A 16,613-nucleotide genomic window follows, 5' to 3' on the forward strand; every position below is an offset into this window, starting at 1 on the left:
TTTAGTAAGCAAATGAACTTGGATACCAGACACACTGTGGAGGATAAATTGGAGGTGGCAGTGACTACGGAAAAGAAAGGAGATGAGAAGATGATTTGAAATGTTGAATAATAGATGATGAAAGCCTGAAACAAGGGAGGCCACAAAAGCATGGAAAAAAAATAGAATGTTTAGTGTTGAATTCAGAAAGACCAGTGACTAATTATATATCATGGGTAAGTTTAACATAGGCATGGAACATCTTCAATCTATCTTGAGCAATTGAGTAAAAGTAGCATTTACCCTGTAAAGAATGAATAAAGAACAGATTCAGAAAGAAATAGAGTTTGGTTTGGACCATGCTAAATCTGAGATTCTTAAGAAACATTCATGTGGAGAGAGCCAGCATGAAACTGGAACTATAGGTCTCAGGAGAAAAGTACAAATGGAGATATCCCCTTGGGAATTGATAATTAGGCGGTAGCTAGAACCATGAAACTGGATGATATCACTACAGGAAACAAATCCAGAAGCCCAAGGAAGAATTATGGGGAATACCAATATGTAACAAGAATGGGAGGAGAAGGGTGAATTAATCAAGCATATAAAGGATAAACCAGACAAACAGGAGTGCTCTGGAAGAGTGCATGTTATGGAGTATTAAGGAGAAAAGAATACCAATAAATGGCTATCAGGGTAGTTTTGCTATGCTCACAGGCAGATCAAACATACTATGAAACAAAGTCTTTGAATTTGGCAATTTAAATTTGAAATCTAAAAAAAAATCCTTGATAATTATTTATAAGAGATGTTAATAGAAGCCAAGAAACATGGTTCAGAGGTAAGAGTTTAAAAAGTTTTTTTTAAATGTGCATTTGCTGTTCAAGTAATTAATGTAGTGGATCAAGAGGAAATTTTTGATGATGCTGAGAATCTAGTTGTGGTCTGAAAAATAAAGGCAAGTTGGAAAGGGAGAGGTTGAAAGAACATACATTTGATGGATTCAGACCTTAAAAGACCCAGAAGAAGATAGCCTTAAGAATCTGTGGGAAAGAAAAGGCGTGAAGAGAGAGGCAAAGAAATAATAAGGTTGGAACTGGAAAGCAAGAAAGATATTTACTCAATTCCTATGGCATCTATTTTCTCAATGAAGAAAAAGAAAAGGTTATTTCCTAAGAATGACATGCACAAATGAATGAGACTTCCAAGGTAATTTGGAATATCCATTAAATGAAACAAGGGAGGTGAGCAGGAACAAATCCAGGATTTCTCAAGGCAAGAGAGTTGAAATTCATGAACATGACATGTTGCTCATACAGAGACTATGGGAATTTTTTTTTTCCTTCAAGAGCCCTGGGGTTTTGAGCAATAACAGAAAAGTAAATGGCTCTTAGAAGCCAACATGGGTATGACCAAATACTAGGGAGGGAGGAAATGAAGTGTTGTTGAATACTGTTGAAGTTGTTCATCACAGAATAGATGTCTAATCTTTTTAAGCTGCTATAACAAAAATGTCATAAACTGGGTGGCTTATAATCAGCACATATGCAAAGTCGAAGATCAAGGTAGATTCGATGTCTGGTGAGTGCCTGCTTTCTCACAGATGGTGTCTTCTTGCTTTTCTTCACATAGTAGAAGGGACAAACTAGCCTTCTGTACTCTCTAAGGGCACTGATCCCAGTCATAAGGACTCTATTCTGATTTGATTATCTCCCAAAGGCCTCCCCACTGAATATCATCACTTTGGCAATTCATGAGTTTTGGGGGGATATAAAGCAGTCACATGGGAGGGGCATTGCAAAGAGTACCCACGAAGGCAATGACTAGCGAGGTCATGGGGGTAGAACCTGTTGAGAGCCACAGCCGAAGGGGCCCCAGCAAACTTCCAGCTGCCGGCTGATGATTGGCTCACCGTGGCCCCAGCAACATCTAGCTGATTGGCTCCTCTGTGGTGATGCTCATTGGAGATGCTCATTGAGCTGTTTCCCTGCCCTTCAGACTGCCAGCTGATGATTGACTCACAGAGGCCCCAGCAACATCTAGCTGATTGGCTCCTCTGCGGTGATGCTCATTGGGCTGTTTCCCTGCCCTTTCAGACCACGGAGCTGCTCATTGGGAGACTTTTTTGGCTCCGCCCACACGACCCAGCCAATCTGCCTCAAGAGCAGAAGGATTGTGGGAGGTGGAGGCTGGTGGTTGTGAGAGAGGCTTGTGGGAAGCCGATGGTGGCAGTTGGGCTCTGAAGGTTTTCCTAGGAGCTGTTTTGTTTGGAGTGTGTGGTTCAAAAAATAAAGTTAGTTTCTTTTGACAAGTGGCTCCTGAATTGTGCCCAGCCAGACTGCGGCAGAACCAGCCTGCTAAACCCAGAAGTAGAATTGTTGAGGCATGCAACTCCATTTGGGTGAACTACAGGCAGATGGACTCCATCCAAGGAGAACTGGGTTGTGGGATACACCCAGAATGTCATAGGGTGAGGTCTCTGGAAACCTTAGGGTCCCAACTTCCTCCCCATGTGTCCAGAAGTAGAGATATTCAGTCAAAGCATATTATTCTCAGGCTTTAAGATCTAATGCTTTTTTGCTCTGTTTGGCTTTGAACTTACTTGGGAACTACTACCCCTTTCTTCTTTCCTCTCTCTCCCTTTTGGAATGGGAATGTCTCTCCTACGCCTGTCTGGCCATTGCATTTTAGAAGCACGTGCATGTTTGATTTCCCAGGTTCACAATGGGAGAGAAATTTGCCTCAAGATGAATTGCACTTCGAATCTCACCCATAAATGACTTAAACAATATTTCATGAGATTCTAGATTTTAGAATGTTAAGATGACCATGGCTCTAGGGGCCATTCGATGGAATGAGTATATTTTCATATGAAAATGACACATGACTTGGGGTGGGGGACAGGGGCAAAAGCTATGGTCAAATGTTTAGGCCCCACCAAATTTCACATTCAAATCCTTACTCCTAACATTATGATATTAAGATGTGGGGCTTTGGGGAGGTGAGTAGGTCGGGAGGGCAGAGTCCCCATAACTGGAATCAGTACCCTTATAAGAGACTAGAGAGAGCTAGCTAGTCCCTTCCACCATATGAGGACACAGCAAGGTGCTATTATGAGAAAGCAGATTCTCATCAGACACTGAATATAACAGAGCCTTGATCTTTGACTTCTTAGTCTACAGAACTGTGAGAAATACACCTGTTTTTTGTTTTTTTTATTATTATAAGCTACCCAGTTCATGGTATTTTTATTATAGCAGCCTGAACAGATTAAAACAACAGGTATTAGCTTGAGTTGAAAATTACCTAAAGTCAAGAAGAGAATGGGTTAGGAAGCTTGACAATTGTAAAATCTCAAGAGTTCAGCCGGTTTTATTCACCCCTTATTACTATTCCTCTTCTACATGCTGAGATATGTGCCAAGCTCTAGAGAAAGATACAGTCAGTCCTTTTTGTGAGCTAATAGCCCCACAGGAGAAATACATAAAGCTTAGTAACAAGAAAAAATATGTTTGAAATATAACTTGGTACCACAGAATAGAACTCATATGTTTCCAGAGGAAGAGTAAGCAGGAAAGTAGGTTTAGACAAAAAAAAGAGAAGAAATTTAAGAATAGCAGTTATAAAGTACTGTCTCCATAAGGTCCTTAAGGCACATAGCTAGAGACAGAACTTCTAGCAGCCTAGTGGGAGGATTATATGAGGTAGGGATCTTTAATATTGTAAGACTAAGATCTAGCTTAAAGGATCATTTTACTAGCTCATTCATTTTACGATCTCTCTAACATACCAATAGAAAAGAATGATGGTTAATAACTATTATTTACTACATAATAGGAAAAATTCAGAGTGCTTTAAGTATGTTAACTTGTTTAATATTTATGATAACTCTAGAATATCTTCATTAAAATTCCTATATTATGAATCATAAAACTGAGGAACACAGAAGTTAAGTAATTTGTCCAAGTTCACAAAGCTGGCACAGCAAATATTCCAACCCAGATAGTTTGGTTCTGAGCCTACCATAAAGCAACTATCTATCAACTCATCATCATAAAAACTAAAACCAGGGATCCAACATGGCGGCCGGGGAGCAAGCAGCATTTTCTATACCTCCGCAGTAACGGGATCAGAGAGACACATAAATACACTTGCATGGGACCTGCTGAGGATCTTCTAACAATATTCCACTGAAAGGAGACCTGCCGATAACTAGTAAGTCTGTGTGAGGGGTCAGTTTGTCCCAGGCGACTGAATCTCGGCAACGCGGATCAGGGACACAATCCCGCCGGTCACGGCGGCAGCTGGACTGGGCCCTGCAGGGCTGAGTCTGCGAACTGCCTCTGGCGGTTCAGCGCTAGGATCCACACTCCTACCACCCCACCCCCCTCCAGCCGGTCTGGAGCAACGCGGAGCAGGGACACAATCCCGCCGGTCACGGCGGCGGCTGGACTGGGCCCCGCAGGCCTGAGTCTGTGAACTGCCTCTAGCAGTTTGGCGCTAGGACTTTGGCAGCGCTTAGGGCTGAGTTCCAGCTTTGAGACAGAGGAGAGAAGCGGTCCAGTTTGGTTCCAGACACTGGTCGGACCACAGAGGAGGACAGCAGCCGCCATTTCGGAGAGATGATGTAATCATCCCCATGTTCTACTGATCTCAGCTCATTCAGCTACGGAACAGGTGATTTCAGGCTGGTAAATTTCAAAAACACAACAGTTGCACCAAGCAGAAAGAAGCGCATGCAGTATGAAAAGACAAGGAAAGAAAGGATCACAAGCAATGCAGGTCAACTCAACTTTAGAAGAGGTAATAGCTGCAACAGATGGAATATCAGATAAAGAGTTCAGGATATATATGCTTCAGATGATCTGGAGTCTCAAGGAAGACATGAGACAGCAAAATCAGACAATGAAAGATCACATTGACAAACAAATCCAGGAAGTAAAAGATCAATTTCACAGGGAGATAGAGGTAATAAAAAACAAACAAATAGAAATACTAGAAATGCAGGAAACAATAAACCAACTTAAAAACTCAATTGAGAATACTACCAGCAGAGTGGATCACTTAGAAGATAGAACATCAGACAACGAAGACAGAGTATTTCAACTTGAAAAGAACATAGATAGCTCAGCAAGTCTACTAAGAAACCATGAGCAGAACATTCAAGAGCTATGGGATAATATCAAAAGACCAAACTTAAGAGTCATTGGGATACAGGAAGGCACAGAGCTCCAAACCAAAGGATTAAGCAATCTATTCAGTGAAATAATACAAGAAAACTTCCCAGACTTGAAGAATGAGACAGAATCCCAAATCCTAGAAGCCTACAGGACGCCGATTGTGCAAAATCATAAGAGATCCACACCTAGACACATTATAATGAAGATGTCCAACATTCAGAATAAGGAGAGAATTTTAAAAGCTACAAGAGAAAGAAAGCAGATTACATTTAGGGGTAAACCAATCAGGATAACAGCTGATCTCTCAACACAGACTCTGAAAGCTAGAAGATCCTGGAATAACATATTTCAAACACTGAAAGAAAATGGGTTCCAACCAAGAATCGTGTATCCGGCGAAATTAAGCTTCAGGATAGAAGATGAAATTAAAACCTTCCATGATAAACAAAAGTTAAAAGAATTCGCAGCTAGAAAACCATCTCTTCAAAAAATCCTTGGCAAAACATTACAGGAAGAGGAAATGGAAAATAACATTGAAAACCAACAATGGGAGGTAGGACAGTAAAGGGGGGAAAGTAGTCAAAGAGGATAACAAATCAGGTTTAGTAACATCAATAAACAAATATGGCTGGAAGAACAAATCATATCTCAATAATAACCTTAAATGTTAATAGCTTAAACTCACCAATTAAGAGACACAGGCTAGTAGAATGGATCACAAAACAAGACCCAACAATATGCTGCCTACAGGAGACGCATCTGATAGGAAAAGATATTCATAGACTGAAGGTGAAAGGGTGGGAAAAATCATACCACTCATATGGACTGCGGAAACAAGCAGGAGTGTCCATACTCATATCTAATAAAATAGATTTCAAGCCAAAGTTAATCAAAAGGGATAAAGAAGGACACTTCATACTGCTCAAGGGAACCATACACCAACAAGACATAACAATCATAAATATATATGCCCCAAACAACGGTGCTGCTATGTTCATCAAGCAAACGCTCCTCAAGTTCAAGAGTCTAATAGACCACCATACAATAATCATGGGAGACTTTAATACACCTCTCTCACCACTGGACAGATCTTCCAAACAAAAGTTAAATAAGGAAACTATAGAACTCAATAACATAATTAATAACCTAGACTTAATTGACATATATAGACTATACCACCCAACATCAAGTAATTACACTTTTTTCTCAGCAGCACATGGAACCTTCTCAAAAATAGACCATATATTATGTCACAGGGCAACTCTTAGACAATATAAAGGGGTAGAGATAATACCATGCATCTTATCTGATCATAATGGAATGAAACTGAAAATCAATGATAAAAGAAGGAAGGAAAAATCAAGCATCACCTGGAGAATGAACAATAGGTTGCTTAATGATCAATGGGTTCTAGAAGACATTAAGGAGGAAATTAAAAACTTCCTAGAGTCAAATGAAAACACAGACACAACATATCGGAATCTATGGGACACATTGAAAGCAGTTCTAAGAGGAAAATTCATTGCTTGGAGTTCATTCCTCAAAAAAAGAAAAAACCAACAAATAAATGATCTCATACTTCATCTCAAAATCCTAGAAAAAGAAGAGCAAAACAACAGCAAAAGAAGTAGAAGGCAAGAAATAATTAAAATCAGAGCTGAAATTAATGAAATTGAAACAAAAGAAACAATTGAAAAAATCGACAAAACTAAAAGTTGGTTTTTTGAAAAAATAAATAAAATTGACAGACCCTTAGCCATGCTAACGAAGAGAAGAACAGAGAGAACCCAAATTACTAGCATACGGGATGAAAAAGGCAATATCACAACAGACACTTCAGAAATACAGATGATAATCAGAAATTATTTTGAATCCTTATACTCCAATAAAATAGAAGATAGTGAAGGCATAGATAAATTCCTTAAGTCTTATGATCTGCCCAGATTGAGTCAGGAGGATATAGACAACCTAAACAGACCAATAACAATAGAGGAAATAGAAGAAACCATCAAAAGATTACCAACTAAGAAAAGCCCAGGACCGGATGGGTATACAGCAGAGTTTTACAAAACCTTTAAAGAGGAACTAACACCAATACTTTTCAAGCTATTTCAGGAAATAGAAAAAGAGGGAGAACTTCCAAATTCATTCTACGAGGCCAACATCACCCTGATTCCGAAACCAGACAAAGACACTTCAAAGAAAGAAAACTACAGACCAATATCTCTAATGAACCTTGACGCAAAAATCCTCAACAAAATTCTGGCGAATCGGATTCAAATACATATCAAAAAAATTATACACCATGATCAAGTAGGATTCATCCCTGGGAGGCAAGGCTGGTTCAATATACGGAAATCAATAAATGTTATTCACCACATCAATAGACTTAAAAATAAGAACCATATGATCATCTCGATAGATGCAGAAAAAGCATTCGACAAAGTACAGCATCCCTTTATGTTCAAAACTCTAGAAAAATTAGGGATAACTGGATCATACCTCAACATTGTAAAAGCCATCTATGATAAGCCACAGGCCAGCATCACTCTGAATGGAGAAAAATTGAAGGCATTCCCACTAAGATTGGGTACAAGACAGGGATGCCCTCTCTCACCACTTCTGTTCAACATAGTCCTCGAAACACTGGCCAGAGCAATTAGACAGACGAAAGAAATTAAAGGCATAAAAATAGGAAAAGAAGAACTTAAATTATCACTGTTTGCAGATGATATGATTCTATACCTAGCAGACCCAAAAGGGTCTACAAAGAAGCTATTAGAGCTAATAAATGAATTCAGCAAAGTGGCAGGATATAAGATCAACACGCATAAATCAAAGGCATTCCTGTATATCAGCGACAAATCCTCTGAAAGGGAAATGAGGACAACTACTCCATTCACAATATCCCCCCAAAAAATAAAATACTTGGGAATCAACCTAACAAAAGAGGTGAAAGATTTATACAATGAAAATTACAGAACCCTAAAGAAACATATAGAAGAAGACCTTAGAAGATGGAAAAATATACCCTGCTCATGGATAGGCAGAACTAACATCATCAAAATGGCAATATTACCAAAAGTTCTCTATAAGTTCAATGCAATGCCAATCAAAATCCCAACAGCATTTCTTGCAGAAATAGAAAAGAGAATCATGAAATTCATATGGAATAATAAAAGACCCAGAATAGCAAAAACAATGCTAAGCAGGAAGTGTGAATCAGGCGGTATAGCGATACCAGACTTCAAACTATACTACAGAGCAATAGTAACAAAAACAGCATGGTACTGGTACCAAAACAGGTGGGTGGACCAATGGTACAGAATAGAGGATACAGTAACCAATCCACAAAACTACAACTATCTTATATTTGATAAAGGGGCTAAAAGCATGCAATGGAGGAAGGATAGCATCTTCAACAAATGGTGCTGGGAAAACTGGAAATCCATTTGCATCAAAATGAATCTGAATCCCTATCTCTCGCCATCCACAAAAGTTAACTCAAAATGGATCAAGGAGCTTGATATTAAATCAGAGACACGGCATCTGATAGAAGAAAAAGTTGGTTATGATCTACATACTGTGGGATCAGGCTCCAAATTCCTCAACAGGACACCCATAGCGCAAGAGTTAACAACTAGAATCAACAAATGGGACTTACTCAAACTAAAAAGTTTTTTCTCAGCAAAAGAAACAATAAGAGAGATAAACAGGGAGCCTACATCCTGGGAACAAATCTTTACTCCACACACTTCAGATAGAGCCCTAATAACCAGAATATACAAAGAACTCAAAAAATTAGACAATAAGATAACAAATAACCCAATCAATAAATGGGCCAAGGACCTGAACAGACACTTCTCAGAGGAGGACATACAATCAATCAATAAGTACATGAAAAAATGCTCACCATCACTAGCAGTCAGAGAAATGCAAATCAAAACTACCCTAAGATACCATCTCACTCCAGTAAGATTGGCAGCCATTAGGAAGTCAGACAACAATAAGTGCTGGAGAGGATGCGGGGAAAAGGGCACTCTTGTTCATTGCTGGTGGGACTGCAAATTGGTGCAGCCAATTTGGAAAGCAGTATGGAGATTTCTTGGAAAGCTGGGAATGGAACCACCATTTGACCCAGCTATTCCCCTTCTCGGTCTATTCCCAAAAGACCTAAAAAGAGCATGCTACAGGGACACTGCTACATCGATGTTCATAGCAGCACAATTCACCATAGCAAGATTGTGGAATCAGCCTAGATGCCCTTCAATAGATGAGTGGATAAAAAAAATGTGGCATTTATACACAATGGAGTATTATTCTGCATTAAAAAATGACAAAATCATAGAATTTGGAGGGAAATGGATGGCATTAGAGCAGATTATGCTAAGTGAAGCCAGTCAATCTTTAAAAAACAAATACCAAATGACTCCTTTGATATAAGGGGAGTAAACAAGGACAGGGTAGGGACAAAGAGCTTGAGAAGAAGATGTACATTAAACAGGGATGAGAGGTGGGTGGGAAAGGGAGTGAGAAGGGAAATTGCATGGAAATGGAAGGCGATCCTCAGGGTTATACAAAATGACATATAAGAGGAAAGGAGGGGTAAGACAAGATAATACAAATGGAAGAAATGATTTACAGTAGAAGGGGTAGAGAGAGAAAAGGGGAGGGGAGGGGAGGGGAGGGGAGGGGAGGGGGGATAGTAGAGAATAGGACAGACAGCAGAATACATCAGACACGAGAAAGGCAATATGTCAATCAATGGAAGGGTAACTGATGTGATACAGCAATCTGTATACGGGGTAAAATTGGGAGTTCATAACCCACCTGAATCAAACTGTGAAATATGATGTATTAAGAACTATGTAATGTTTTGAACGACCAACAATAAATTAAAAAAAATTAAATAAAAAAAATAAATAAAAAATAAATAAAAAAACTAAAACCAACAACAAAAATATTTCCAGAACAAAAGAAAATTTTCCTTGAACTACAATTTTGGTGGGATTGAATTTAAATTATTCACTGGTAAACTATGATATCTCTCTGTGAAAGCAGGGAGAAAATTCTTTATCACAATCTTCAGTAAGAAGTTGGACTAAGAAATAAAGCTAATTTCCCATTTTCTCTCCAAAAAGGGTGATTTTTGTTCACTTCAATTAATTTCATTTTGTTGAGTGAGGTTTGCAAGTTTAGAATGAATTACAGAAGACTGTGGAATTCTAGGAGAAACTGAGAGCTATCATCTTTAAACTTATTTCTCCCCCCTTTCTCTAGCCATCTCTTAGCCTTTTCTCTAAGTAAATACTGGAGGAATGGCTTAACATTATCTGTTTGAGGGGGCATCAAAAAATCAGCCTATCTGGAAGGCATATTGATACGTAAGTATAATCCCCATAAGTGACCACAGTTCATTACTGCATATTGGCCAGCATGGGAACTTAGTGCTTGGCTAACAGAGTGAGTTACTGAAAATGTACTTACCATATTGATCATCTACTCGTGCATCAAAGCTCTGGGGCTAGGTTCCAGAATAAAGGACAGCATCATCTGGCTAAAGCTGACTGAATGCAGAACTCTGAATCAAGAATCAAGAACCTGATTGCTATGCCAACCTTCTCAACCTTCACCCCTGAGTAAGGGCTATTTACTCCACTCCTAGCAGGAGCAAATAGCCCTTATCTTCAGCTCTCCATAATCCTGACGAAAATGCCTGCTGTCTAGAAGCAACCAAATTCATAATTATCTGCAGGGTACTTTTCCCCACTCACCTGAAACTTCAAACCTGCTTCATCCACAGAAGAACCAGCAGGATAAAAGACTGCCATTTGTATATTTCTGGCTGTAGAGGAGAGAAAAGAAATCCTCAGAGCCTTAAATTTTCTTGGAGTCTAATCCTTGTTCTCTTTTGTTCATACAGGAGAGAGGACCTGTCATGCACGTATTTGCTCACCCGACCCTCCTGCAGCCTAAGGGTGACAGTTTTCCTCCCCACCCCTCAGGTTTCCTCTGCCAATCATACTGTACTTGAAAGCAGTACTTTATTAATAGTTTATTTTCTACAGAAATGACAGAATCAACATGCTTTTAAATATTTCCCTATGGAGAGCTGTGACTTGAACCCTGGTCTCTGATTTCCCTATGGCTGCATTTGCATTGGGAGCAGACTACGCAAAAATGCATGTCATGATGCCCCAGACGCCATGTAGCCCAGGGGTGGCTACAAGCAAAGGCATGCAGCTCTGTCAGTCAGAACCTTGGACTCAGATGCCAACTACTGGAGGTAGAGAGTTCTGGGTATAACAAGATGACTTCAATGTCTCACAACTTTTGCTGTATCCTTCAGATTATCTGCTTTGCTAAAACTTTCTCACAAATAACCTTCTACTGACAAAATCTGTATAATAAACTTGCAGAGCTAGCTCTGATGTCACTGTTCTGACTTAGGAGACAGTGCCCACTTGGCCCCAGCTTTTTCTTTATGTGTGTCTGTCTGTCTTTTCTTTATTTCCTCATCGCCCCTCTGGTTCATGAATTAATGGCCAAGCAGGTCACAGCATTTCCCAGTCAATGAAAACTGAAAAATAGGAAAGGGAGGTTGGAAGTAATTCTAAATTACAGAGATTTTATGAAGATCCATAAATGGAACAAATTTATACCCAAAGTTATAACTATTGGCAAAGCTAGCATTATTTGCTCTAGAGTAATTTAGTTTTTAAATTATCATTCCACTTATGATGGTAATTATTTTTATAATTCTCTATAGTCTTCTATAAACCCTCAACTTAAGAGCAATATTTTTGAGCCACACTACAGAAATAGAAATACTACAGGAATTGTAAGACTATCATTTTTATTTGACTTTTTAGTTGGAAATTTTAAGGAGCATATTAGTTTTCAAGGTTTCTTAATTGGTCTAAGAGACTTGGGGAGTATGAGGTTATTGTGTTAACAAGTACTTTTTTACTGCTGTGGACTTATGGCAATAATTGAGATACCTTTCTTTTTTATGAGAAAAAAAACTGAGAAAAATTTTCAAATTGGCAGACTACTGGCTGTGCACTGTTTAGTGTGCCATGGCAAGAGGCCATGTCTCCTAGCAATGAAACCTGAATAATAATTTAATGACGTGTGAAAAGGCATTTTTGGTTGCAGTACAACATGGACACTCCCAAATAGCCTAAGAGCATAATTCTGATAAATTATATTGTTTATTTTTATTAGGCTCTGTGGGAGACCACTTGATTTTCTTTGTGCTAAATATAGAGTATAGCCTTTAATTCAGATTTTGGAGACAATATTCTCCCATCAGTTAGACATAGGCCCATGAAATTCTGAAAACTTTTGGAAGAATCCAAAGGAAAAAACATTCTATTAAATTCACTTTTTTAAACTGAGTTATTTTCAAAATGAGTAATGCCTTTTTGAAATTCCCAAGTTTAAGGACACATACTCTGGAGAAATGAAAGGATGAAGATCATGATATTAGGAATTTCCCCTGAGTCAGAAAACTTAAAGTATTTTACACAGTTTAAGAGTACCTCAATAGAGAATAACAAATAAAAGTGTATCCTGTTTTAGAACAATTTATTGCAATCTTAGATAGAAAAAAACTACATATAAATTTAGCCCTAAGCCATATAAATAGAGAAACTCCCATATAAATACCATATAAATAGTAGCCTTGTCCACATTTCAAGGGTCATATAAGAGCCTAATGAAATTAACCTATCTCTACTCTAAACATTTATTGTGCACATTTACTCTCCTTTTAAGTTGTACACTGAACTAAACTTCCATAAGTTCCACTGAACTAATTTCCATAAGTTGAAGTTCTTAAAGGTCAGGGAATGTAACTTCTTTAATTGTCACAGTATGTAATACTAGATATATATAATAAGTATTTTATTAAATGTATTTATGAGTCTGTGATTCATGAATCTATTCTTACTTCTTTTTAATAAACTCCATATCCAAAATGTTATTATGTGAAGTTAGGATGAATATATGGCAAGACCCACATTCCCATTCTTAATGATGAAATAGTTCTTGATCATCACTGTACTAAATTTAGCAAGTATAAACAACTATGTATCTCCTCATTCATTAAATCCTGGAGCATCTGGTTTGCTGTCCTTCTCTCACCCCAAGACTTCCCAGCAACCCAGCCAAATCTTAGCATCTGTTTTTTAACTTCCCAATTCCATTATATCAGTAAACTACTTCCATAGGCCAATACTATCCACTCTTGAAACTTGAAAATGAACCTTCCAATTCTCTGAACCAAGACTTTAGACCACTTCGGTGCCATCCCATATATTTTAGCAATAAACCTTTTTAAATCCTATTTTCTACCAGTTCTCCTTTCTCTCGTCATCTTCTTTGTATCCACTTTTGATCATAACATTCACTCATCTCTCCATCTTCTATATGGCCAATAGGATCACCTTTCCTGGCCCAGTTTTTTTTTCTTCTGTCATGTCTGTATCATCCTTAAAGTAAAGGGGAGAGTAAGACATCATCTCCCTGAATGCCCAAAAAACCTAGTCAAGGTAAGGGAACAACAAAAATTCAGATTACATATTATTTTGAAGAACAATGGCTTTATCTTTTGCACCCTGGGAACTAGGGCAAGTTAGTGTTATCTAAGACAGGTACTCTTTGGCATGTTGGTCAAACAAGCAAACTAATGCTGATATTACTGCTTCTGGGGCCTAACACACAAAACTCCTCTCTCAGTAGTGGCTGGAGCAAAGCTGAAGGCACTGTGGAAAAGATACGTTTTCTCAAGTCACCACTAGACAAAACACAGTGAGGGAGAAGAGGAACTGCGTGGCAAAGGACCCTGAGGAATGGAGTTATCTGTTCAGCCTGTTACCACTGAACTCTCCTTGGAGCAGTCACTGATCTCTTATAAGTTTTCCCCAATATCATTCGTCATGTATGCTGTCTCCAGGTACTTTCTTTGGTCTTTCAGTGAGCCACCCCACTCCCCTGGCACAACTGGGCTATGGATGGGACAAGATATCTCTGAAGAAAACAAGTTCATCTGCATCAGAGTTGTAGAGTATTTGTGGTGATGATCATCCAGCATTACATTATGAATTATTGCAACCAAGAGTCATGCTTGTTTGCTTCATCTAGGAATCTCTATAATAGCCAGAAACTTTTTCTCTAGTTTTACCTCTCAATTTTCACAGCATCAGTAACAACAGTAAATTGGGCTTTGTGGCACACACCTGTAATCTCAGCTACTCGGGAGGCTGAGTCAGTAGGACTGAAAGTTAGAGTCCTTTCTTGGTGACTTAGCAAAACCCTTTCCCAAAATAAAAATTAAAAAGGACGAGGGATGAAGTTCAGAGGTAGAGCATCCCTGGGTTCAATTCCTAATACTGCCTCCAAATTATGTTAATATGGTGAGTTTCTTTATTTTGTTTGCCCAAAGTAATATTCTATCTTTTTAATAGGTTCATCTTTGGATAGGAGATGCCACTTTTTTTTCAGATACTACCCAGAGTGAAAAGTCCAGGGTGGGCACCTGTGCCAAGCTTCATTGTTGCTGGATTCCTATTCACCCAGGCAGACTTGACTGACATCAGAATGGGAATGTGAGTAGAGCCAGGTTAAATATAGTCCTTCCATATAACTTTCAAAAAACTGGAATTTGAGAAGAAAGAGAAAAGGAAAGAAGAGAAAAAGGAGCAGAAATGCAGCCACAGTACAAATGTATAAGCATAAAACCCACACTAACCTCTGAGGACCAGGAGTCAAAACTAAATTTATCTACTGCAGAGCCAAGTGGCTGACCACTATGGTAAGAATTTCCTCAACTCTTCCTGTATTTCCTACCTACCACCTTCTCCTCTCACTCAGAAGAAAACAGAAGTCATAAAATGGGAATTCCTACAAATTCTGGCCACCAAGCCTGCACAGCTTTCTACATCCACACACACCTCCCTTCATCTGTCTTTTGAGAGGATGGAGAGGAGCCCCCTAGAAGGCTCATCTCCCCCAGTGCTCTGGTTATAGCCCTTCTGATTATTTTTTCTATCCTATGTCTCAGTCTTGTTCTCATTACTGCCTATTCCCTATATGCATAAGATCACTCTCAAGTCTTGAAATTCTTAAAACACACTCACACACACACACCCCAAAACAATTTTTTTCCAGCACATTTTCTTCCAAGTACTCTCTGTTTTCTTCTCCACATCATAGAGAAATATTGTTTTTTTTCCTTGACCTCAGATGCACGAAACTAGATTAATTATAATTAATGGTTCATGGTGATATGTGGTAATCACGCCAAGTTTGGTTCAGTTTATTTATTTGATAGATTCCCTGCTTTTAATCCTGTGATAAGCTGCTATGGAAGCACCATCCCAAAGAAAAGTCAGTTCCCTCATATAACCATCCAACATCCCCATTCTAGGCCCCATCCTTTCTCCCTTTCAAGGTGCCCTTCTCTTTGACATGAATCCCATGTCAATCATTCACTGACTTTCTTTTTTAATATAGTTTTATTGCATTTACATTCAGATTTTTTTCAGCTTATGATGAGTTATATCCCAATGAACTCTGGGTTAAGTTGAAAATATCATAATTCAAAAATACATTTACTGCACCCAAACTATCAACCATCATAGTTTAATAACACAGTACACTGTAGACAGTCATGGTCATTTACCTTTATGTTTGCATGGCTGACTAGGGGGCAGCCACTTGCTGCATCTGCCCAGCATGCTAAGAGAATATCATATATATAGATAGTGTGGGAAATGATCAAGATTCAAAATTTGTTGTGTAAGTTCTACTGACTGTATCAGTTTTGCACCATGGTAAAGTTGAAAATCATTATATTGAACCATTGTTAAGTTGAGGAGCTTCTGTATTCTTAAAAATATGTTATTTCACATTAGTTGTTTTAACTTTATAAAAAAAGGGATATTATTTAATGTGATAATGCCAAGATATTATCTACCCTTTTAAATGCCCCTATGATTCACTTTTTTGAGTACTATATAGTATGTCATTGCATTACTGTTTATCAGTTTCTCTAACCTGATAATCTTTTAATTTGCAAAGATATTTAAATAATAAATGGGGATTATATAGTATTAGATGTTTTCTCTTTTTTATTTTACTCTCTTAAGGGGTTAACTATATTTTTGGATTTTTTTTAATATTGTATTTTGAGATAAACTCAAATTGTCTGTGGTTTATACACATTTGCATTTTATTCACATTTTTGCTATATACTTATACAATAAGTGGAACAGTTTTGTAATTTTCCTTTTTCATGCTTTTTAAATCTTATTTTGATATCTGGGTTATTCAAACTAAACAGAATCATTTTGAAAGTAGTTCCTCTTTGCTGTTGTCTGGAAGAATTTATATAAAATTGGTATCATCTGTTCTTTGTTTACTCATTTTGAAAATTAAGACTACAATTTA

This window comes from Urocitellus parryii, chromosome 1 (genome assembly GCF_045843805.1).
Source record: "Urocitellus parryii isolate mUroPar1 chromosome 1, mUroPar1.hap1, whole genome shotgun sequence".
Lineage (NCBI taxonomy): Eukaryota > Metazoa > Chordata > Mammalia > Rodentia > Sciuridae > Urocitellus > Urocitellus parryii.